General features: G+C 37.9%; 2 pseudogenes; both read left to right on the forward strand.

Annotated features, from left to right (window-relative positions):
• The first annotated feature begins 692 nt into the window (after window positions 1–692).
• On the forward strand, window positions 693–1,868 carry LOC143852306 (protein NDL1-like; annotated as a pseudogene).
• A 5,463-nt stretch (window positions 1,869–7,331) lies between these two features.
• LOC143852307 (protein NDL1-like) lies at window positions 7,332–25,856 on the forward strand (annotated as a pseudogene).
• The last annotated feature ends 1,251 nt before the right edge of the window (window positions 25,857–27,107 follow it).

The raw sequence follows: 27,107 nt of genomic DNA on the forward strand, positions 1-27,107 counted from the left end.
CCACATTAATTGTTGTATACTTTTGCAGTTGTTGACCTTGAAAGTCCAACTGTCACTTCACTCACGTTGAAGAGGATGATGCAAAGAAACGTGAACTTGGACATTGGAATGGAGGATTTGAATCATTTGATGGCATTCCTTTTTATTTACTTTCCCTTTCTATTTGGATGTTTTATGGCTTGGGATGCTTGGATGTTATGTTATGTTACATCCTTTTGTGGTTTGAACTATTATTTGAAGTTGTGAACTCTACAGCTTGGGACTGACCCAAGGGCCAAAGGGTATGCTTTTGCTATAAGTTAACTCTATCCCAAATTTGTGCCTGATTATTTCCCTTAAAAATAGGTTCTTGTGGAACTTGACTTTTATATGCAGGTTTAGGAACTTGACTTTTATATGCAACTTGACTTTGGAATTGTGTTGCTTTTTTTTTGTAATGTTTCCCTTAATGAAGTTTAATACTATAAAATGTATGAAATGAACTAGTTAGTTCTTTCAATTATCCAATTGAGGTACTGTAAAATGGATGAAATGCTTTATTGGTTTTGAGGATCTAGCATTTTGGTTTCTTTGTTCCTTTTCACCCTTTTGTGTTGGGTGCATTAAGGATCATAAATAAACCCAGCCTTGAAAACTTGTATTGTTTTGTGTCTATTTACTGGATTCTTACACATCTATGAATTTTATCAGATATGTCATGTTTCCAAGGATTATTCTTTTGCCCAGAAGCCGCTTCTTTGGTGCTTCACAATTTCTGCATTTATCACATAAGTCCACCTGGACACGAGGTCGGTAATTTGGTAGACTTGATTATAGTTTTTAGTGTTGTTGATCTTTCCATGCTCATTTTTTGGTTGGCTTGTGTTTGTGCACGGACCATTTCTATCCAACACTATACTCACGTTATTTTGTTTGGCAGTTTCCTCAAGAGTTCTTGCAGTTAGGAGCTGCTGCAATTTCTTCAAATATCCCCGTGCCTTTTGTCGATGACTTAGCAGATCAGGTGGCAGATGTTCTTGACTACTTTGGGTAATATGTGATAAATGTTTTTGTTTTTCAATTTATACAAAATTTCCACCGAAATTTAACCTAGAGTTGATAATATCAAAAAGTTTTTTGGATATCTTCTACCTATAATTTTTCCACACTTTGCATTATCTATCCCTTGTTCTATTTATAATGGCTATGGTTTTTCCCTTTTCAGACTTGGTGCAGTGATGTGCTTTGGGGTGACAGCGGGTGCTTACATCCTAAATATAGGAAGCGTGTTCTTGGTTTGATACTTGTCTCCCCTTTATGCCAAGCACCCTCTTGGACAGAGTGGTTGTATAATAAGGTTCCTTTTCTTGATCCCTTTTAATTATTTATTTGATTACATTCTCTCACTTCTAAAAAACCTAATCTTATAAAATTAGACACTGAATCATGTTCAGGTGATGTCAAATTTGCTATATTTTTATGGGATGTGTGGCGTGTTGAAGGAATGCTTGCTTCAGCGGTACTTCAGTAAGGTGTGTCTATTGGTTTCTTTCTCCTTCATCATGGATTCCAAGTGAATTGGGTCACAGATTTTAGGATTATTGACTCGTGGATTTTAACTACTTGGCAGGAAGTACGGGGTAGTGCACAAGTTCCCGAGTCGGATATTGTGCAGGCGTGCAGACGTGTTAGTGCTCTGGTTCTTTTTTCCTCAGTAAATTTGCATGTTTTGGCATTTTTAAAATATGAAAGGTAAGATGAGTCCTTTCTGATCACCATAATCTGTTCATTTGCCTCTGCAGTTGCTGGATGAGAGGCAGAGTACGAATTTTTTGCAGTTTCTTGAAGCGTTATATGCCCTCACATTCTCAGTTGCCTTCTCTCACTGATGACAACTTCATTAGTCTGCCTGACTTCCCTAAGACCTGCTTGGATTGCAGGAAAAACATTTCCTGTGGAATTTTTTTGTAGGCGATGTTTCTTTCGACGTAAAATGGGCGAAAAAACAAATTTTACGCCCATTTTACACGAGCAAAAAATTTATTTTACTCGAAAGAAACAGTCAGAGAGAAAAGTTTCCTTTTCACAATTTACAGGGATATCCTCATAAATTGAATGTCAGTCTAGATAAAACTTGAATTGCTCTGGTTCAAGTTACTTCTTTTCATGTGTAATCAAACAAATGGAAGACTCGGAAATTCTATAAAAGCTTCTTTTCCAAACATTTCCAGCAAATTCCTGTAATCCAAACACAGCCTAATTTATATAGCTCGCACATTCCCAATTGGTGCGAGGCTGCGAGCAATGGTATCTAACTATCTATATAAAGTTATAAACAGTAGGGATGGACATGGCCTAATAAACAGGGCCATTGGTGAAGGTTGGGTAAACCCAGAACCGAACCAACCGAACCGATTATATATGGTTCTGGTTCGGTTCGGTTCCATACATATATGGTTCGGTTCTAGTTCCAATTTCAGGGAACCGATTATATATGGTTCGGTTCTGGGTTTAGCCCAAAACCGAACCGAACCGAACCATGTCCACCCCTATTTTGTACCAGATTTCGATCGAAATTTCAAAACTTCGGTCTAAATTTTGAAATTTCAAACTCCGAAACCGGTACCGAAACTGAAATTTTAAACCTTGGTTTATACAACATAGCGGACCCCACCTTTGAATGATTTTAGCCATCCATTTGATATATATTGCTTTTTTATTCTCGTTTGGTGAAAAGACTCGGTCAATTGACCGACCCAGGCATGAACCAATCGTGCGTAGTGGAACATAGTGGGCCCCACCTTTGAATGATCTCAATTATCCATTTGACATATCTTGTCTTTTAGTTCTCCTATATATGGTGAAAAGATTCTCTCCTAATTTTTACATAGTCTCCAATGCCAGGATCCTTTAATTTTATCTTAGTTTCCAATGCCAGGATCCTTTTTAGTATTTTCCAAAGAAGTACCTGCAGGTGACACTGATTGTCAGAATTCATGCAGACGATCGTGGCCATTAATTTTTCAAAAGAAACCACCGTCTATTTTAGCATTTCTCTCAATGCAATAGAGACAACAAAAGAGCAATAAAATCACCATACCTTTTAGTTTTCGTATATATGGTGAAAAGATTTTCTCCTAATTTTTACGTAGTTTCCAATTTCAGGATCCTTTAATTTTATCTTAGTTTCCAATGCCAGTATTCTTTTTAGAATTTTCCGAAGAAGTACCTGCAGGTGACAGTGATTGTTAGAATTCATGCAGACGATCGTGGACATAAATTTTTCAAAAGAAACCACCGTTTTATTAGCATTTCTCTCAATGCAACAGAGACAACAAAAGCGCAATAAAATCACCATAATCATCTTATTACCAATTTCCAAAAACAGATTTGATATGATTTATGTGATAAAGCTGGATGCATGGAGGGCTTCATCTCACCTCCTCCCCCTCCCCCTCCCCCTCTCCAAAACAAATATTCCAAACCCTAAAACATACCACCCAAATTACTTTCATGACATGGACACCCATTAAGGGTGGTGGGCCCCACCTATGATTGATTTGAAGAAACCTAGGTTTACTAGGTATGATGATGCATCATAAGTCTCTTTTAGGAAGGATATTAAGAGTAAGTTCATTGTAGTATACATTAAAAACTTGTTGCAGACCCGTGCGATGCACGGTGCGAGGAAAGTAAGATTCACAATGGAAAATATCATAACTAAACAAAGGAATCATAATCAACATGTTTTTTTTAATATTCCCATAGAAAGTATTCCTAAAACCCCATTTCATGTTTTTTTTATTTATGTTTTTTGGGGAAAACCCTATTTCGGGTTTCATTTTCCCTCCATTCCTCTCTCTCTCTCTCTCATTGTTGGGTTTTTATTTCTCATGACCTTGATTTCTTTTTTTTGTACAGATTTATAGATTTTAGGAATTTTTTTGGGGGGTTTCTGTTTTGCAAATTGGTTTTAGAAAGAAGGGTATCTGTTACTACCCGGGTTGGCCTTTGTACATGAAATCATCAATGGGCAGAAGTTTTGGGTCCAGTACATCGAGGCATTTAAATTAATTAGGGTATTTTCTTCTGAAACCACATTGCACGTTTTCTTGAGGCATTTAGATATTCTTGTTGGCAGCTTGTCTGAGTTCAAATCATATTCATACATGCTGCTTGGATGCATCTCTCAAGATTTATTACTATTAGAATTTGAGTTCAATTCATATTCATATTCATATTATTGTCTGAGTTCAATTCATTTTATTGATGCAGCTTGTCTTAGAATTTCTTGTCACATCATCTAGGCATCTAACCATCCATATTCCATATCTTGTTTATCTTGTTAGATGTCGAGCACGAGAGACACCAACATTCCTAATGATGTACCTGTTGGAGGTTTAAGTCCTATTGAGGAAGGCACGTCTCAAAGTAAAGCAAAGGTATGCCAAACTAAGAAAAGGTCTTTTACATCTGGAGTGTGAGAGCATTTTGCTAGACTTAAAGATCCGGAAGGGGGGAAAGTTGAAAAGGCAACATGCAATTATTGCCAAAATTCTTATACTTATAGCAGTTCTTATGGTACTAGTACGTTATGGAAGCATATTAAAAATTGCACTAAGTATCCCAATTTTCAAGACACGAGGCAAACACTCCTTTCTTCATATCAATCATTGTCACAAGAAGGGGATAGTAGTCTTGTGGCATGGAAATTTGACCAAGAGCTGTGTACGGAAGCGCTTAATAGGATGATTATCATCGATGAATTGCCTTTCAAGTTTGTAAAACGAGAGGGTTTTCGACATTTTTGTAGTGTCATGCAACCTAGATTTAAGTTGATTGGGCGGCGTACAGTGGTTAGGGATTGTTTGGCAATGTATGCAATTGAGAAAAATAATTAAAGGATTTGTTGCATAAAACAGACCAAAGAATTTTCCTAACAACAGATGCATGGACATCTTTACAAAACCTTTCTTATATGTGCCTTACAGCTCACTTTATTGATCATGATTGGAAATTACATAAAAGAATAATAAACTTTTGTGTGATTTCTAGTCATAAGGGTGAGGCAATTGGACAAGCCGTCGAGTCAAGCATGATAGAATGGGGTATAGAAAAGGTGTGCACAATTACAGTAGATAATGCAAGTTCAAACGATATTGCTGTTGGATACTTGAAGAAAAAAATTTCTAATAGGAACGGTTTCATTTTAGATGGGGAGTTTTTTCATATGAGGTGTTGTGCGCATATATTAAAGTTGATTGTCAAAGACGGGATAAGTGAAGTCATCGATTTGATTTCTCGAATTTGTGGGGCTGTGAGGTACATTAGGAGTTCTCCATCAAGAGCACAAAGATTTAAGTTTTGTGTGGAGAAAGAGAGAATTACATGTAAGAGTTTACTTTGCCTAGATGTTCCAACTCGATGGAACTCTACTTATCTTATGTTGGAAATTGCATTGAAATTTCGAAAAGCTTTTGAACAGTTTGGAGAGGAAGATGTACTTTTTATGGCAGAGTTGAAAGATGGGTTCCCTAATGATGATACATTAGGAGTTCTCCATCAAGAGCACAAAGATTTAAGTTTTGTGTGGAGAAAGAGAGAATTACATGTAAGAGTTTACTTTGCCTAGATGTTCCAACTCGATGGAACTCTACTTATCTTATGTTGGAAATTGCATTGAAATTTCGAAAAGCTTTTGAACAGTTTGGAGAGGAAGATGTACTTTTTATGGCAGAGTTGAAAGATGGGTTCCCTAATGATGATGATTGGGATAATGCTCGAGTATTGACTCAATTTTTGAAATCTTTCTATGAGGCTACTCTACGGTTATCCGGATCTTTATATGTTACCTCTAACTCGTATTTTCATGAAGTTTTCAAGATTGAACGTCTTTTGGATGAGTCGTCAAAAAGTGGAGATGCTTATTTGAGCATTATGGCGTTGAAAATGAAGGGAAAATTTGACAAGTATTGGAGGAACATCGATAAAATTAATATGATGTTATTACTTGCCGTGGTGTTGGATCCTCGCTTTAAGTTGAAGTATATTAAATTTTGTTACTCTAAACTCTATGCTTCGGAAAAGGTTAGTGCACTCACTAATAGAGTATATGGAGTATTCCATCGTCTTTTTGTGCATTACCAATCTCTTTCCACATCGCCTCCCAATAAAGTTCAAAACTTAGATGAGATGGAGGTTGACAAGCAAAACCTAGATGCTTGTAAGCAAACTATAGATCTTGTTGATTCAGACTTTGTTGCATTTTTAGAAGAAGAGGAGAGCGTGGATACTAAGTCTGAGGTGGATAAGTACTTAGAAGAAGGATGTGAAAAGCAAGACCCAAAATTTGAAATATTGTATTGGTGGAAAGTGAATAGTTCTAGATACAAAATTCTTTCCAAAATAGCAAGAGATGTTCTAGCTATTCCCGTCTCTACTGTTGCCTCAGAGTCAGCTTTTAGCACCGGGGGTAGTATTCTTGATCAGTTTCGTAGTTCTCTAACCCCTAAATTAGTAGAGTGCTTGATTTGTGGACAAGATTGGTTACGGGCTTCGCCACTCCCTATTGAAGTAGAAGAAAAGCTAGATGAACTTGAAGAATTTGAATCAGGTAACATTTTATTTGTTTTTTTATTGTTGTCTTAATTCTTTTGTTATAATTAATTATTGTTACTTGGATGCCCACATTAATTGTTGTATACTTTTGCAGTTGTTGACCTTGAAAGTCCAATTGTCACTTCACTCACGTTGAAGAGGATGATGCAAAGAAACGTGAACTTGGACATTGGAATGGAGGATTTGAATCATTTGATGGCATTCCTTTTTATTTACTTTTCCTTTCTATTTGGATGTTTTATGGCTTGGGATGCTTGGATGTTATGTTATGTTACATCCTTTTGTGGTTTGAACTATTATTTGAAGTTTTGAACTCTACAGCTTGGGACCGACCCAAGGGCCAAAGGCTATGCTTTTGCTATAAGTTAACTCTATCCCAAATTTGTGCCTGATTATTTCCCTTAAAATTAGGTTCTTGTGGAACTTGACTTTTATATGCAGGTTGAGGAACTTGACTTTTATATGCAACTTGACTTTGGAATTGTGTTGCTTTTTTTTTGTAATGTTTCCCTTAATGAAGTTTAATACTATAAAATGTATGAAATGAACTAGTTAGTTCTTTCAATTATCCAATTGAGGTACTGTAAAATGGATGAAATGCTTTATTGGTTTTGAGGATCTAGCATTTTGGTTTCTTTGTTCCTTTTCACCCTTTTGTGTTGGGTGCATTAAGGATCATAAATAAACCCAGCCTTGAAAACTTGTATTGTTTTGTGTCTATTTACTGGATTCTTACACATCTATGAATTTTATCAAATATGTCATGTTTCCAAGGATTATTCTTTTGCCCAGAAGCCGCTTCTTTGCTGCTTCACAATTTCTGCATTTATCACATAAGTCCACCTGGATACGAGGTCGGTAATTTGGTAGACTTGATTATAGTTTTTAGTGTTGTTGATCTTTCCGTGCTCATTTTTTGGTTGGCTTGTGTTTGTGCACGGACCATTTCTATCCAACACTATACTCACGTTATTTTGTTTGGCAGTTTCCTCAAGAGTTCTTGCAGTTAGGAGCTGCTGCAATTTCTTCAAATATCCCCGTGCCTTTTGTCGATGACTTAGCAGATCAGGTGGCAGATGTTCTTGACTACTTTGGGTAATATGTGATAAATGTTTTTGTTTTTCAATTTATACAAAATTTCCACCGAAATTTAACCTAGAGTTGATAATATCAAAAAGTTTTTTGGATATCTTCTACCTATAATTTTTCCACACTTTGCATTATCTATCCCTTGTTCTATTTATAATGGCTATGGTTTTTCCCTTTTCAGACTTGGTGCAGTGATGTGCTTTGGGGTGACAGCGGGTGCTTACATCCTAAATATAGGAAGCGTGTTCTTGGTTTGATACTTGTCTCCCCTTTATGCCAAGCACCCTCTTGGACAGAGTGGTTGTATAATAAGGTTCCTTTTCTTGATCCCTTTTAATTATTTATTTGATTACATTCTCTCACTTCTAAAAAACCTAATCTTATAAAATTAGACACTGAATCATGTTCAGGTGATGTCAAATTTGCTATATTTTTATGGGATGTGTGGCGTGTTGAAGGAATGCTTGCTTCAGCGGTACTTCAGTAAGGTGTGTCTATTGGTTTCTTTCTCCTTCATCATGGATTCCAAGTGAATTGGGTCACAGATTTTAGGATTATTGACTCGTGGATTTTAACTACTTGGCAGGAAGTACGGGGTAGTGCACAAGTTCCCGAGTCGGATATTGTGCAGGCGTGCAGACGTGTTAGTGCTCTGGTTCTTTTTTCCTCAGTAAATTTGCATGTTTTGGCATTTTTAAAATATGAAAGGTAAGATGAGTCCTTTCTGATCACCATAATCTGTTCATTTGCCTCTGCAGTTGCTGGATGAGAGGCAGAGTACGAATTTTTTGCAGTTTCTTGAAGCGTTATATGCCCTCACATTCTCAGTTGCCTTCTCTCACTGATGACAACTTCATTAGTCTGCCTGACTTCCCTAAGACCTGCTTGGATTGCAGGAAAAACATTTCCTGTGGAATTTTTTTGTAGGCGATGTTTCTTTCGACGTAAAATGGGCGAAAAAACAAATTTTACGCCCATTTTACACGAGCAAAAAATTTATTTTACTCGAAAGAAACAGTCAGAGAGAAAAGTTTCCTTTTCACAATTTACAGGGATATCCTCATAAATTGAATGTCAGTCTAGATAAAACTTGAATTGCTCTGGTTCAAGTTACTTCTTTTCATGTGTAATCAAACAAATGGAAGACTCGGAAATTCTATAAAAGCTTCTTTTCCAAACATTTCCAGAAAATTCCTGTAATCCAAACACAGCCTAATTTATATAGCTCGCACATTCCCAATTGGTGCGAGGCTGCGAGCAATGGTATCTAACTATCTATATAAAGTTATAAACAGTAGGGATGGACATGGCCTAATAAACAGGGCCATTGGTGAAGGTTGGGTAAACCCAGAACCGAACCAACCGAACCGATTATATATGGTTCTGGTTCGGTTCGGTTCCATACATATATGGTTCGGTTCTAGTTCCAATTTCAGGGAACCGATTATATATGGTTCGGTTCTGGGTTTAGCCCAAAACCGAACCGAACCGAACCATGTCCACCCCTATTTTGTACCAGATTTCGATCGAAATTTCAAAACTTCGGTCTAAATTTTGAAATTTCAAACTCCGAAACCGGTACCGAAACCGAAATTTTAAACCTTGGTTTATACAACATAGTGGACCCCACCTTTGAATGATTTTAGCCATCCATTTGATATATATTGCTTTTTTATTCTCGTTTGGTGAAAAGACTCGGTCAATTGACCGACCCAGGCATGAACCAATCGTGCGTAGTGGAACATAGTGGGCCCCACCTTTGAATGATCTCAATTATCCATTTGACATATCTTGTCTTTTAGTTCTCCTATATATGGTGAAAAGATTCTCTCCTAATTTTTACATAGTCTCCAATGCCAGGATCCTTTAATTTTATCTTAGTTTCCAATGCCAGGATCCTTTTTAGTATTTTCCAAAGAAGTACCTGCAGGTGACACTGATTGTCAGAATTCATGCAGACGATCGTGGCCATTAATTTTTCAAAAGAAACCACCGTCTATTTTAGCATTTCTCTCAATGCAATAGAGACAACAAAAGAGCAATAAAATCACCATACCTTTTAGTTTTCGTATATATGGTGAAAAGATTTTCTCCTAATTTTTACGTAGTTTCCAATTTCAGGATCCTTTAATTTTATCTTAGTTTCCAATGCCAGTATTCTTTTTAGTATTTTCCGAAGAAGTACCTGCAGGTGACAGTGATTGTTAGAATTCATGCAGATGATCGTGGACATAAATTTTTCAAAAGAAACCACCGTCTTTTTTAGCATTTCTCTCAATGCAACAGAGACAACAAAAGCGCAATAACATCACCATAATCATCTTATTACCAATTTCCAAAAACAGATTCGATATGATTTATGTGATAAAGCTGGATGCATGGAGGCTTCATCTCACCTCCTCCCCCTCCCCAAAACAAATATTCCAAACCCTAAAACATACCACCCAAATTACTTTCATGACACGGACACCCATTAAGGGTGGTGGGCCCCACCTATGATTGATTTGAAGAAACCTAGGTTTACTAGGTATGATGATGCATCATAAGTCTCTTTTAGGAAGGATATTAAGAGTAAGTTCATTGTAGTATACATTAAAAACTTGTTGCAGACCCGTGCAATGCACGGTGCGAGGAAAGTAAGATTCACAATGGAAAATATCATAACTAAACAAAGGAATCGTAATCAACATGTTTTTTTTAATATTCCCATAGAAAGTATTCCTAAATCAGATCTACATCCTCTAAGCAATTATGGCAATTCAGTTTGTAATGAATCCGTGGAAACATTCCAGTTGATGCTACATCCTCTAAGTAGTTTCATCTCATCTTTTTGGAGACCCATTTTCTCTTACCTTCTTCTAATTTTCATTACACCATTACTCTTGTATCTTTTTTCACATTTCTTCTCTTTGCTCTGTAACCTGCAAAAGGCCCTTCCTTTGACACATAATATAGTGGTAGCCGCAAACTGCACGGAAGATTATCGTACGGATTCTGAAGTTGTCATCGTTGCAGCAAGCTTCAAAGTCATCAACATCAAAGCTGGCGTGTACCACGAAAATGTGTTAGTCAGCAAGGATAAGATCAACATCACCTTCATGGGTAGTGGAATTGGCAAAACGACAATCGCCTCCAACAGAAGCAACAATACAAGATTCAAGACGTTGGATTCCACAACGGTAAGTTTCAATTTTTCCAAGTTAACGTGTTAAATCATTGAGTTAACGTGTTAAATCATTGCAACAAAGCTTATTACAGTTCCCAAAAGGCCTTAGGACTCCTCTTGTTTTGATCTTATCCTAAAGTAGTTAGAGCTACAAAAATCAAGGTTATATTGTCATCTTCATATGTGTGGAGCCTGTCGGGAGGTTGTCCCTTCGCACCCATGACGGTGTGTTTCGGCATGTGCTCTTGTATATGTGTTGTTAATTGAATTCGAAGAGCTTGCCTTTTCCGTGAGTTGGGATGAAAATCCAAACTTCACGAAAGAAGCAATGACCAGAGTCGCCACCTAGGTTAGGCCTTAGGACCTATAGATAACTCTGTAGGTATGGTCTACGATTCCGAGTAAGATAAGTTAATTGGTTACAAGAATGGAAGCTGTTAGGCACCATTCTTGCCCGGCAAAAAGCTGGTTGTTACCATTTGAGAGCTTTATCTGTTTAAGTGTTAACTGAGAGGCGTAAATGTGTTTGTTTTATTGGACTAACCTAAATGCAATTAAGTATTTGGTTGTTCATAGTTTATACTCATGCTGGCAATGAATTGATCCTAAATGCCTAGCTACATGCTTATGTGCCTATGCGAGTGTTTTAACAACTTATGGAATTGATGACTTTAATGTTTAAATTGATTAGATTGATTTGAGTGAAGTGACCTATGCTATACGAACCTAAGTCTAATGCAGGGGACCTAAGTTGCATTTTTAAAGATTCTATAAAATTTGGAATCTAAGGATTCTATTTTGGGATCCTAGAGTGCAATTTCTAGATTTTTATAAGTTTTAGAATTTAGAATTTAGTTTAAGTGTTGGAATTTGAGATTTGATTTGAAATTCTTCTAATTTTGATGATTTAGGTGTAAGTTCTAAGGTTCTTTCAACTTTGAGACTTTTTGAATTCCATAGAGTTCAAATTATCTAATTCTCTAAACATGCATAAATTGAAGCAACTAAACATGCATGAAAAGAATTAAATCAACTACACGATGGACATCAAAGGAGCTAGAATGTTACTTTTTAGTTTGGAATCTTCTTTGGGAATAAAAGAAACATCCAAAGTGGGCGTGAATGGCTGGAAATTAGGTAAGTTTGATGGTCTTTGGATTGAAAATATATTCCTTTATAAATTTTGGCAATTTTGAAGCTAGTTTGTGTAGACACCCCATTTTGACCGTGCCCTAAACTCTTCAATTTTATGCAAAACCCCATCAAATGAATGAACTAAGGTCTCAAATTTCACCCTAGGCTAGCTTAGGGTCCCGTGTAGGTTCCTGCGAAATCTCGTCGAAATCCGAGCGCGTTTGCCTAGCGAACGAATCGAGATGGTGTCGTGATGTAAGTGCGTAAAAGGGGGGTGAATTTATCCTAGAGAGGGCTGAGCCATGTTAGAATAGGACTCGCAAAACCGCGCGCCTTATCAAAATTTGCGTCAACCGCACGCTTATCAGATTGGAGTGCCAATATCAATTCCCCTTTTTGCATATAAATAGTAGCTAAATCTTCTTTTAAAAAAAAATAACACAGAGAGAGGAGAGAAATCCCCAAATTCGCGGAAACCCTAAATGTTTCTTCATCTTCTCCGATCTCCATTCTCCGGCAAAGCTCCGATCAGGGATATAAGCTTCAGAGAGAAGAAAAGAAAAATTCGCTAGAGAGAGAGAGAGAGAGAGAGAGAGAGCTCCGGTTGTCCTCTCCGGTGAGCTCATCGGAGCTCCGTCCGACACTCTCTATTCTCAATTGTGTTTATTCTTAGTATATTCATCTTGTTTCTTCATCCTTTTTGTGCTAGTTCTACCCTAAACTCTAGATCTACCACCTCAAACCCTAACCGTACCTTTCCTTCTCCGGCTGACCTCCGGTCAAGCTTCGGCCGTGTTCCGATCGTTTTCTTCGATCATTTCTGTTGAAGATCCGGGTTTCATGAGTTGGAATAGATAGAGGAGCTGATTTCCAGATCTGAGAAAAATTAGAGGAGAGAGAGAAAACCTCTTCTCAAAATCCAAACCCTAACTCCGATCGTCTCCTCCGATGCAATTTCCTGTGAATCTCATGAAATCCGGCACCTCCCCTGCTAGCCTCCATTTTAACTTCTGAAACCTTAGTCTTTCACCTTTTCTCCGATCTTCTTCTCTGTTGGTATTGGCAAGTTCCTTTGAGTTTTCTATGAATCTCAGATTTGAAGATTTGAAGTTGAGAGGAGAAAGAGAGAGATTAGAGAGCTGGAGAGAGGGAGGCCAGAGAGATCTGAGAAAGGAGATCTGAGAGATTTGAGAGAAAAAGCTCTAAGGTTGAAGAAGATTTGAAGAAGAATCAGGGAAGCACGAATTTGAGCACATCAAGCAGGTTCTTTCAATTTTTCGTGCGAGGGTTTATAGTGAATTCCATTCTTCAATTGCTATTCTAATTGGAATTCCCTTTTAAATTTTGGCGTGCATGCCCTGATGACATGAATATGCCATCATTTCTTGAATGGAGCCTTGTTTGTAAAATAGTTAGGGGCTTTCTCTTTCATGCTTTTTGAGTAAATGTTAATGCTTTCTTTCATGTTCCAATTTTGGTATCATACAGGACAATATAATTTCTTAACTATGGTGATATTCATGTCAATACTTTCTTTCATGTTCTAATTCTGGTATCATACAGAGCAATATAACTTCTTAACTATAGTGATGTCTATGTCAATGCTTTCTTTCATTTTCTGATTTTGGTATCATATAGGGTAATATAACTTCTTAATAATAGTAATGTTCATATCAGTGCTCTCTTTTCGGTTCCAGTTTTTGTCATTAATTGATTTCAATAGTGTCGTAATATAGAACAGTTGCTTTGTTTTAACCAATATTCAGTCATCCATTTTTAGATACCCATAGCAATTTTGATTGGTTGTTCTAAAGTGCCCATAACCAGTACAGAACCTGTCCAGTTTCTAACCAGTTCAGTGCCTATCCAGCCCGTATATCAATGTGATTTGGATCCATTTCAAACCCCCTTAAATTCCTTCTCTTCTACCTCATAGGTGTGATAAAATGAACTCAACATTGAAACCACTAGTGATGCGGCCAACAGTGCTAGGGTCATTATACATATGCTTTATCACTGAATTATCAAGTCTTGAGGTCTGTGGAATATTGTGTTTATCCTCAAATCCACAAGGCCAATTCTACAACCCTTGTAGTATCTTTGGTTCCAGTAGTGCTCCCTGAAAGGAGTTCGGGTCGATGCAGTCAAGTCCATGTTTTATATGCAGCATTTTTTAAAATGTTTGTTCCCCTAACTGAGCACCTATAAAAATATGAACGTATCTTGTGAGCATTATTTAGATACCAGTGCAACTATAATGTTGGGGTTGTTGTCTTTGTAATACACTGTTTTCATCTTTCAAAAAGGAGTATTGTCAGGGAGGAGCTGTTTTGCTTACTTTTGTATGATCAGTATTTCTAATGAGATTATATCTATGAGATCATTCTAGCATCATATTGTATAATTGAACTGATTTGTTACCTGATAGATATGGATATCTGTTTAAGTAGATTCTTTGAATTATATCAATTTAGTTGTTTGGTTCAATTCATTTTTTTTAAGACGGATTATGGAGGTATTTGACCCAAAATCTTTAGGAGCCTTACAAGGACGATGAAGGCGTTAGCCCAAGCCCATCTTTAGAGGGACTTACTTGATCATGGTGGTACCCTCTCTCTTCCTTCCCCTTCCTTAAGTAGGGATTTCTTAGCCTTTTAGGTATCCTCAAACATAGGTTTCCGTATTCATTGCGAGGACGATGAAGGAGTTATCCCAAGGCCATTTTTTAGGGAGACCTACTTGGTCCATGTAGTATCCCTCTTCCTTTTGTCTTTTTAAAAAGATAGCCTCAAGTCATTAGATCCTTCCATTCATCGCCAGGGCGATGAAGGCGTTAACCCAAGCCCATCCTTAGGGGACTTGCATAGTCTGTATAGTGTTCCCCTCTTTTGTTATAAGACTAGTCCAGTCTTTTAGATAAGAGCCTTGATACTTTTGAAACATTAGGAGCCTTATCATTGCACGGGCAATGAAAGAGTCATCTAGAGCCCACCCATTTTTAAAGAGACAAGCTATGTCTCGATAAAAAGTCAAATCATTCGGAGACAGGCTTTGTCTCATTAGCACCTCCTTTTTTAGAATTTCTAATTTCAGAGTCAGTCCTTAGCATGGGAATCAGTCCTTAGCTAGAGAGTCAGTAATTCTTTCAAGAGTCAGTCCTATCATCATAGGGGTTAGGGTTTTGTCCAACCTTTCGTCAAGTCATGTCATTTTATCCAGTTCTTTGCAAGGTATAGGATGCTGTCCAACCCTTGCAGAGCTGTGATTCTGTTCTTTTCCCCCACAAAGCATAGGATGATGTCCAACCTTTGCGGGATATCAGGAGTCTCTCCTCCTCTTATGATGATAGGATTCTGTCCTCTTGTGTCAAAAAACATCAAAAACATTTCAAAAACACTTGAAAATTCAAAAACATCTAAAAACTAAAAATCTCAAAAATCTTGAGTCATTTAGGAGTAGTTAGGAAAATCATTTTCGAACTACGTTAGCTTGATCCCTTTTCACATGGTACGTAGTGCAGCTTGGGATCTTTATCCCAATTCCAGCCAAACCTTTAAAAATAAATATTTCAAACCTTCAAAAAAATACAAAGCTTTTTCAAAACCTTTTCAAAAAAATCTTCCCATAGAGTTAGGAGTCTGTCTTAGCTGTTTGGGATGTTTTAGAGTTAGGAGTCTATCCTGATTTGTATTGATATGGTGTGTCCTGTCGTGTGAGTGTTCCTAGAGTTAGGAGGCCTCGAGTTGGTCGGTTAGACATTTAGTCGAACCGATGGCTAGACTAGGAAGCATATAGTTAGCCCATGGTTTTCTTTAGGATGCACAGCCTAGATACACATAGGATATAGAGCCCACCTGCATTAGCTAAGGCTAATCAACTTGCATTAGTTAGGACATATAGAGAGTCCTAAAAATTACAATTCACATGAACTTAAACAATTGTGCAAAAAGCTTTAAAAATCTGTCGAGTCTAGTGGATCGAGTCTAGGATAGCGGTTCTAGATGGTTAGGCATCGTAGTTTAGAATAGGTCATCGAACTACGTTGACTCCGATTCTTCCCGAGGCCGGGATACGTAGAGCAGCTGGGATGGACGGCCATCTTGATCCGAGTCAAGTCCTGCATTAGAGTTTTAGGATTTGTCTTGTCCAGTCATGTATAGAATTGATTTGTGTTGTGTGTTTTGCTGTGTTTTCTTACTTTCATGTACAGATCTTATACCTTTAGCTGTAGCATGCATGTGTTTGCACACCAGAACTTAGACACCAATTAGGTATGACATTCATAACCTAGCTATTCCTAGGTAACACTTCTTTCATTTATTTTGTGTGTGCTTACTTTTCATCTCCGAGACATGCATGATTAGATAGACGCCTTTTCAGAGATATTCGTTCCCATTTCCTATGAGTTTCGCTCAAAACTCTTCAAAATCAATAATAAATGGCATAAGAGACTAGGTGCTTACATTTGGGCGGACGAGGTGCTCTTCGGACCTTCCAAATTCGTAACCAGGCATGAACCTTCTTTTTATATCTCTGGTTATCCGTTGCAACAGAGCATAGTATGTGATCCTTGGCCCACTTCCTTGGATGGCGACTCTTTTTTGTTTAAGGTACGCCTCGAATCTGGGCTAGTCCCCGAATCGAGAGGTATCTCCCTTTGTATCGTCACTCATGCTGTGAGAGGCACAATCTTTCGAGAGTTCCTTGGTAGAGCTCTCCATTCACGTGGATGATCCTGAGACTATCCGTGTGGGGCTCGTCCCCGCACCTCTCTCGGATCGGGGTCCACAGTTTGTCTTTTTTACCTTTCTCTTCTTGAATTCAAATCTAATCTTTGAAAATATCCCCAAAAACCTAAAAAAGGGAGGAAAATAGGCGGGACATGTTTTCCCATGTTTTCCAAGATTTTTGTGCTAGTTTTGATTTTTCAATTTTCAATTTATTTCCTGATTTTTAAATTGATATTCTAACACTAATGGTCCTATAAAAAATACTAAATTTATTTACTAAAATTAATGAGAGCCGTTGATTTTTAACGGCATCCAATTTTCCCAAAAATCAAGGATCCCATTGAACTGACCAATTTAATTAATTTTTGATTGATGATCCCAACCATTAAATTAAGTATTTGTGACCAATTAAAGGATTCATAAATCTGATGTGACTTATTGGTTTTGATAAATTCAACGGCTCATTAGTCCGGTGCTATTTTGTGGATTTTCATTGTATTTCTTTTAATTGAGTGTTCCAATCTTTAATCCTGGTTAGACTTGGCTCTAATTGGTTTAATTCTGATCAAATGAACCTAAATTATAAATAAGAACACCCAAATTAATCTTAGCCCTTGATTTGATGATTTTAAAAAAATCAGATCTCGAAAAGGAATCAGAGCTCGGACGTTGAAGCAACCCGGCTAATTTTACCCTGATTAATGATCTATATGTTTGGATTAAGGTTTTTATGATTTGGAGTACATAAATTCATGGTAGAGGGTCTCTCACATGATTTAGTACATTTAAGCCACCAAGCAAGGTCTTTTTAGGGTGTGAAACGTGCAAAAGTGAAATGTTTTAGAAATGGGCTTGTGGTGGGTCGGTGAGCCGAACAAGATTTTTGGGATTTCCTTATTTTCTTTCATTCTCATCCATCAAAAATTGGGGGAAACAAATTCTATAATGATTGCCAAACGCTGGAAGCTATGTAGGCCATCCTCAAGGTGGCAAACGGGCCATGCCGGGCCGGCACTACACGGAAAGTTTAGGCCCGGAAGGGCCCGAGGGCCGGGCACGACACTGCACGGAAGGGTTCATAGGCCGTGCCGTGACGGGCCGATTTCCTCCTAGGCGAGGCACGACACGGCCCGCAGCCCGCTGTGCCGAGCCGGCCCGGCCCATTCAATCACATTTTTCAATCAAATGACTTAAATATCCAAAAAAAGAGTTGTTGGAGGGGGTATTTTCAGGATTTTATGAAATATATAAGTTTTGGATGAGAATACCCCCCAAACTAGCCGTTTGAAACACCTTTTGGGGGGGTATTCTTGGGTTTTTCAAGAAAAAAAACACATTTTTTAAAGGGGTCATCCGAGCCGGTGGGTCGTACCTTGGCAAATGGGTCGTGCAGTGCCGGCCCGACAGGCCGCCAAACAGCCCAGCACGGCCCGCGACTTCATGCCGTGCCGGCAAGACCCGTGTCACTGTAGCTAATCGGGCCGTGCCAGCACGGCCCTTGTCGTGGCGTGCCTTGCCGGGCCGCGGGCCGGCACTGCCCATTTGCCACCTTGAGGCCATCCAATTATTTCTATGGACCTAATAGAGATTCAGTAGGTTGAAAAATCGGTTAAAAAAGCATCCCCTCTTTCCCTTATTTAACGAGAAAATTATGAACTCACCGTGAAAAAATGGGTATGCTTTCCATTTATGCGTTGCTCCCTCATCTCACATCTGTGTTTTTCATCTTCTTAGAATTCTCTGCTTTTTTCAATGGCTGATCGAAACCAAGTATCCATGGTTTCCAAAGCAAAAATGATATCCTCCTTTGCATTTTTTATAAGTCGAGGGTATGATAAGTGCGGAAAGAGCATATGAAACTTCAAGTCAAAAAATCATTCCTCCATTTCCGCTCACCCCTCCCTCATCCCCTTCTTTGCGTTCTTCAGTGACTGATCAAAGCCACAAAAAAAAAAAATTTGTCTCTCAAACATCCATAGGCTATGAGGAGAAAAAAATGAATCCTGCAACGGTAGTGACAATATAAGCAACGAAAAAATTAAAAGGAGAAGACATAGTGAGATAGTACAATTATCAAAACAGGTCAGTGACAACATCAACTCAACTCAACAAAGTCTTTGTCCCAAACTAGTTGGGGTCGGCTAAATGAATCCTTTAGAAACAAATTCATAAAGAAGGTAAAAGGAATCTATCAGGCTCTAATCCTGGTTCTAGTTGGGTTCTTCTACATTGATCATTTTCTTCCATTCTATCCTATCCATGGTCATGTTCTATGTTATGTTCCTAGCTATCAAGTCTTTCCTCTCTGTTTCTACACAAATTGTTTTCGGTCTGCCCCTACCTCTTTTTACTCCATCAATTTGGCACGAGTCACCTCTTCTCACTGGAGCATCCAAAGGCCTACGTTGGATATGTCCAAATCATCTTAAGCGGTGCTCTCCCATCTTCTCCTCAATTGGTGCCACTGCCACCTTTTTACGAATGTCTTCATTTTTAATTCAATCTAACCTTGTGTGGCTGCACATCCATCTAAGCATTCGCATCTCCGCTACACTCATCTTATACACATGCTGCTTCTTGGTGGCCCAACATTCTGAGCCGTACAGCATGGCTGGCCTCATAGCTGTCTTATAAAACATTCCCTTCAACTTTGTAGGGATTTTACGGTCACACAGAACTCCTAAGGCAAGCTTCCACTTCAACCAACCTGCTCTTATTCTATGGTTAACATCCTCTTCGATCTCTCATTCCTTATGTAGAATTGAACCAAGATAGCGAAAGATATCCCTCTTAGGTACTTCTTATCCAGTCATATTTACTACATTTTCGTCTCACCTCCTTACATTACTAAAGTTGCATTCTATATATTTTGTCTTAGTCCTACTCAGTCTAAAACCTTTGGATTCCAAAGTAGTTCTCCATAACTCTAATTTAGCATTTACTCTTGCTTTAGTTCTCCAGAACTCCGCCTGTGTTTTTCACAGCCCGTCCCAAGCCAGGATAAAGGAGGAGGGTTGGCGTCAGGTTGGCAGTCAGCCGAAAAACTTTGCCACTCTTTTATGAAATGAATCCTATAGTGACAACATCCATAACGAAAAATTAATTGTAGATGAAAATGCATATGCTAAGCTTTGAAAGAAAGAAAAAAATTATATATAATTAATATTAAAAAGATATTATTTTTAAAATCCAACTTCATTCTCTATCATATGAAGATGAAAATATAACCTTGAAATTTGCAGCTCTAACTACTTTAGGATAAGATCAAAACAAGAGGAGTCTTAGGGCCTTTTGGGAACTATAATAAGCTTTGCCACCGTGATTTAACACATTAACTTGGAAAAAATGAAACCTACCAACAGTGGTGGAATCCAACGTCTTGAATCTTGTACCGTTGCTTCTGTTGGAGGTGATTATCATTTTGTCAATTCCACTACCTATGAAGGTGATATTGATCTTGTCCTTAATGATCAACACATTTTCACGGTACACGCCAACTTTGATGTTGATGATGTCGGAGCTTGGTGCAACGATGGCGGCTTTAGACACCGTACGATAGTCTCTTGTGCCGCCTACGGCTACCACAATATTATGTGTCAAAGGAAGGGCCTTTTGCAGATTATAGAGCAGAGAGAAGCAATGTGAAAAAAGATATGAGACTCATGGTGTAATGAAAAGAAGAAGAAGAAGGTAGGAGAAAATGGGTCTCCAAAAAGATGAGATGAAAATACTTAGAAGATGCAGCATCAACTGGAATGTTTTCACTGATTCATTACAAAATGAATCGCCATAATTGTAGAATTTACATCAATATAGATCGGATTAAGGAATACTTTCTATGGGAATATTCGAAAACGTGCTGATTATGATTTCCTTGATTAACACCAACAGATCGTAGGTGAATCTAAAAGCTGGCATCAAAGTCGAAGCAGCTGCAATCGAGAAGGGGTTGTAATGAAGATGTTTGCACATCTCTTAGGCAGAATCATAGTTGTAGCAGTAAGAACTAGCATTGAGAAAGTAGGGTGCCATGCAATAGTGACTCAAATGAAGTGTTTTTTTTTTGTAAAAATATAGGGTGCCATGCAAAATTAGAAAGTAGATCGGTTTTGCATGTCATGCAAATCACATGCATGTCATGTATGTAATCGCAGAACATAAGAAACAATTTTGTAAAACCTAAACTATCCTTAATCTAGAAAAAGTAAAAAACCAACATAGCCCTACTTAAAATAATATTTATGCCTAAAATAAGTCCTTTCTGAATTAAATTACATGCAATTGATAAGCTCATATCTATAATTTATGTAAGTCTTGGGAGCTAATTTTCCTGACTATTTTCTTATTTTACATTATTTAATCTCGTTTACATTTAAAGTGACCAAGATAATTGCGGCACACAACACGACAAGCTAGCATAGCGTCGTGTTGGTGACAATATCACAACTGCTGAGAGCACAAACTCCACAGTAGCACCACTTAGTGCATGTTGAGAGGTTCTTGTGACATTACTGGCACTATTGATCTCATTGACAATAATCACTTGGGGTTTGGGCTCTTTTCTAAAGCTTGGAGTAGCCAAGGGTCAGTCCCCTTCTAAGAATCTCAAGGTCAAGTAATCTCGTAGCATGCTGTTATTGCTTCCATTGCCGTTGTTGGTTCTGTTAGTGCTCTTTCTCTCCAGCAAGGCGGCCTATTCAAGAGTTGTGGGCATTGGTTCAGCGGTGAAAATGAAGACAGGGGGCCAATGAATCGATCCCTTCCAGCTTCACCTTCCAACCAACCAACCAATGGTTGCAAAATTTAATAAAGAAACTCCTTCTAGTCCTTGCAAAATTATACCACAAGAAACATCTACTCCTCTGTGATATTGTTCTCCTGTAAGAAAGAAACTTCTTCTCGCCCTTACAAAATAATAATACAAGAAACTTCTACTCCTTTGTGATATTTTTTTGGATTTAATGGAAAATACCCCAATCAACTTGGCACGAGTCGCCTCTTCTCATTGGAGCATCCACAGGCATGTCCAAACAATCTTAAGCAGTGCTCTCTCATCTTCTCCTCAATTGGTGCCACCCCCACCTTTTTACGAATGTATAGGATTCATTTCATAGAAGAGTGGCAAAGTTTACAGCCGGCTGTCAACCTGACGCCAACCCTCCTCCTTTATCCTGGCTTGGGATAGGCTGTGAAACACAGGCGGAGTTATTCTAATTTATATTATGTATAATAAAAAATCTGCTTAAGCTCATTTGGTTGTCACTTCTCATACTAAAATTGTGATCAATCAGTGATAAATTATCATCTTTCTTTCTGAGTGTTTCCTTCTGTCTGTCTAAGGCTGATTTTTTTTTTTTTTTGAATGGTAAGAAGATTTCATTAAAGAAGAACAGAGACCAAGAATGTCTAAGGCTGATGATCACGAAGATTCCTAAAACCGAGCATTTATGTTTTGATTTTTCTGCCCAAACATGATGAGAAATTTCTTCTTTTTTGTATTGTCATCAGTCATCACTGTACTGTTTGCTCCTTTGCCCTTTTTTGGTCTATGTGTTAGCTATAAAATATTGAGATATGAAACTCAATTTTGGCCTTTCCTATTTACCTTGAATTTTATTGAGTTTGACGGCAATGTTTTGGAAACAAAACTTGGCCAAACAGTCTGACCAGGTTGCACCAAAATGATATGTACTTCAGTGCTGCTCAAACAAAATGCACTAATCTTCTGAAAATATGACAAACCCACACCAGTTCATGAGTACCCGGATGAACCAGGTGGTTGATTACAGGCAGGCTGTTCCTAACTTTTATGGAAGAATAAAAATCTATGTAAGCTCTAACTTTCAATTTTAAAGCGATCCTATATCTAAGCCTCATATTTTCTAGTGGTATTGATCATGGAGAAATACAGTACTAGTTGTCAATAACTAATACCTGACGGATGATACCTGCTTGAATGTTTTAAGTTTTGTACTATACGTTTACCATACTTTCAAAACTCCCTTGCTTCATCGTTGACTCGCTTTTACGTTGGCTTCATTCTTCCCCAAGTCCACGTTTTGTCCTACAAAGTTGATCAGAACTCCTTTGATCGAGGTTAATGTCATGTCGATTCCTTTTACGCTGGCCTTGTTCTTGTCCAAGACCATGTTTTGCACTACAAAGTTGACCAGAACTCCTCCGACCCTCCCTAGTTATGACTTACGATCACATCAACTGAGTACAACTACGTACTCGATCACATCATTCCGAGTTGGCTAGGATTTTCTTTCGCCTACATCCACATTTTGAAAGTCGTTCACTATTTGTTAGCAACTAGTACTAGTGATGTGAGAATTTATATGATGGGTGGTTGTGAAAACACGTGAAGTCTTGGAAAACAGGTACGGCCCACTTTTTTTTTATGATCCAAACCGTTCATCTGTTTGGGCACAAGGTAGATAGGTTGTGCCCCAAAAATCATTTCCATAGGATGATCCTAACCCTCCGATCTGTAGAAGATTCCATAAATGGTTTTTGGAAATCTCCATATTCAGATCAGTTCAGATCGGAGGGTTAGGATTATCCAATGGAAATGATTTTTGGGCACAACCTATTTACGTTGTGCCCAAACAGATGAACGGTTTGGATCATTAAAAAAAGTGGGCCGTACCTACTTTTTGAGACTTCACGTGTTTTCACGGCCACCCATCATATAAATTCTCCTAGTGATGTATACCATGTGTTTGTATCATATTATGATTGTATCTGTTTGAGACAGCATGACAGTGTGATTGAAATTGTAAGTTTGTCTGGCAGTTAGCATACTATTACAAATTATGGAAGCAAACAATATAAAGAGTCAATGAATAAAATAATTAAATAGACATAATTACATTAAGTTCCACAATGTAATCGATAGATTTTCTATAGTCATGGCCCTCAATCTGCACAATATGTTGCTTGTCTTTAGCAGAGTGGTCGTCATTGTGGGTTGCTATCAACTCCACCCACTTCTGGGTATTCAACTTAGACCCCTTTTACCATCGTGCTCTGGGTTCTGCCACACTAAGGTGCTTTTAGTTGCCAAATCTACGGCCACATGAACCACAATGCAATCGATTGCATTCATTGCTTTACTGGTAATTATCAATAGATTATTTTCACACAAGTCTCACTCATCATACTCATATGGGAGATCTCTCCCTCTCTCTACGAGTGACAAACACCATTTCTGATATGATCAGGGTAGGTAAACTCTCTTCTCTTGGTCCTTAACTGGATTCCTCTGAGATTGTCATGGTTGATAGGTCCTCCTTACCATTGTTTCAAAATTCAGTTTCGGAGGAGAGATCATCCACGTTAAAAGGGTGTCCACTCGGGCGAGTTAATGTTAGACTCAGTCAGCTTTTCATCAACTCTGCCGTTTGTTTCCAGCTCAATTGTGGTTTTTCCGCTTTTCTCTATTAATATATTCCTTTGCCATTCAAAAAAAAAAAAAAAGGAGGAAAGAATGGGATTCTATTGTTTTTCTCCATCAATGGAGCGGAAAAAGGCTGGAAGAACGCAACCTAAGTTACAACAATCTTGGCCCCTAGTGTCTCTGACTTAAAACTGAATCTCCACTACATTATTGCAAGCAGGAGTTCTGAAGTCTGGCAGAAATAAATTCCGAGGACTCTGTTTTTCTCCCGACAAATTTCAAATTTAAGACAAATTCACACTCTTAACAACAGTATCATTCCCGTCTTTCCAGAGGGAATTCTTTGTTATCTCTCCAATTTCTTAGCTAACGAAGAAAGAATCATGTTAGACTGGAAAAACAATGGGATATTCACTAAGTAACCTATATAGTTATAACTATCACCTCATTTGTCCCTGCTTGCTTTGTTGTCATTGTTGTTGCTGCCATTGTTGCAATCAGTAGCGTTCTTTTTTATCATCATTGTGCTCGAAAAAAAAATGCGCGCCCAAGTAGTGTTTAAAATGAGGATGTGACGCGGAACGTGGCCAAGAAAAATCCTTGTCGACTCGGCGGGGACGCGGCCAAGAACGCAGTTGACAGTGTTGACCCGGTCATAACTCAGGAGAGTCAAAGGAGTTTTTTATTGACTCCGTAGGTCAAAATACGGAATGCGGATGCAGTGCAACGTGAAACGCGGCCAAGGTAAAAGTGGGTCGACTCAGTCGAGTTCCGAGACGAGTGAATGAGTTTTTAAGCACTGGTCCCAAGCGTTTGCGTGGGGGTCTAGTATATCTTGGCATAAGCTGCCTGGGCAAAATTCACTTGGATGGCTGGCAATTGTCTTTAACACGTAAAAGAACTACTTCCCCTCTTTACATAGAGTATATTTTCTTCCAAATGCTTACAGCAATCTTAATTCTTCTTCTATGTATTTTACATTCTGGTTTTGCATCTGATCCTACAAAATGAATCAAATTGTCCTTCCTCTAATATGCATATTTTACCATAGTGTATATTTTCTTCCAAATGGCCATCATAATTTTAACTCTTACTCCACCTAATGTGCATGTTTTACATTCTGGTTTTGCATCTGATCCTACAAAATCGATCAAATTGCTCTTCCTCTAATATGCATGCTTTACCATAGTGTATATCTTCTTCCAAATGCCCATAGCAATTTTAATTCTTCCTCCACCTAATGTGCATGTTTGACATTCTGGTTTTGCATCTGACCCTACAAAATTGATCAATTGATTTTTCCTCCCTCTAATATGCATGTTTTACATTCGGTTTTGCATCATATCCTACAAAATATTTCACCTATATGTAGTGATTTTCTGTTACTGATAAGAGGGAACATTACCGTATAGGAATATTATATAATATTTGATAACCATCTTATCTAATGATGGTTCTGGTGCTAGATCCGTGCTTGTAAATTAATGCTATTTTTAACATATCCTACAAATAATCAGAACTCCGGACGGCCAAAACAATAACCTCTTTCTTAATGCTACACTATTTGGGATCAGCAAAGAAAAACAATTGATGTTTTTTTCTGCTTCTTATTCCAGGCTTACCAACAGTAATTAGAGTGAGGCGCTCATCTCGAAGTAGTAAAGAACCTGTGCTCAAGGTGAAATCTTTCGTTGATGAAAAATATGCAGAGCTCGTTGAGATAGCCGCTCTGCATTGATCTCTGTACGGTTACTAGTTTGTAAGTTCTTTTACACCATTGTGGAGTCAAAGAATTGTGCCGTGCATGGAATTTTTCGTGTATAGCCCACCAATGGTAAAGCTTAGCAGATGATTGTTCAGATCAATTATGCAATGGACCCCAACTTTACCAAATTAGACCTTTTCTCCTCACCATTTCTTTCAGTTCCATTGTCTTTTTTCGTTTTTTTTCGTAATTTTAATGGCTTTGCTTTGCAGAAAAAGGTAAACCATTTTTATTAAAAATTGAAAAAAAAATGAGACTAGTTAGAGGATCTCCAATAAAACTTCATTTTTTTAAATTTTATGTTTAATATGATATGGAAAAAAATATTAGTTCTCCATAATTTTTTTGCTTCATGTAATTTCTTTTTTTCTTTTTTTTTTTGACTTTCTTTCAATTCTTTCCCATTAACATCTATGTCGAATTTCCATTTTTTTTTCATTAAACTCAACTCAACTCAGCTAAGCCTTTGCCCCAAACTAGTTGGCGAAATTCATTAAATTACTTTTTCATTTTTTTCATTAATTCATTAAATTACTTTTTATTTTTAATAGAACTGTTTTGTTGAAGAAATTTGAGGAAGAGAGACTTATCTCTCTCGTCCCATTTCTACTTCTTTCCTCCACTCTTCAAACTCCCACTCCTAATTTAATGATATTTTTTTATAGGTTTCATAGAATTTTTGGGTGTGTAGGCAAGGTTTCCTCTTGCCCAAGTAAACGCGCGGAAACGAATTAATGAGAATCTTTGGAAGCTACTCTAATTAACACAACCTTAATTACGTGGGATTTGCTAGGGACAACCCATTGTAGTGTGAAAAGACTAGTCCAAGATACCCCAGAGAGGGTGGCCTGGGGAAGAAAAGGATGCGAATATATCACTTTCCTTTAGTTATTGTGGCTGGATTCATCCTTCCTGGAGCCCAAAAAATCAAGCACCACCCTTTGGGCTCCACCTTTTCCCTTAGCATTCTATAGTTCGTAAAGACTGAGAGCTTCACGTTTCGTCCTGCTGGAAGAATTGGAACATCTTTCCCTCAACAAGAGCAAACAACAAAAACTGTGACACATTGGTCTAAAAATGGCATTGCTTCAAAGAACCATTTTACATTGTGTTAAACCTATCTATTATAAACAAAATTCAAAAGCAAAACAATGAGAGCGTATAAAACAACGCCCCGTGGAAAGAAGAAAAGAATTACAACAAATCATTTGATTGCTATATAAT

The sequence above is a fragment of the Tasmannia lanceolata genome, unplaced genomic scaffold (genome assembly GCF_043159265.1).
Source record: "Tasmannia lanceolata isolate RefF3 unplaced genomic scaffold, GAP_Taslan_0.1 ptg000019l, whole genome shotgun sequence".
Lineage (NCBI taxonomy): Eukaryota > Viridiplantae > Streptophyta > Magnoliopsida > Canellales > Winteraceae > Tasmannia > Tasmannia lanceolata.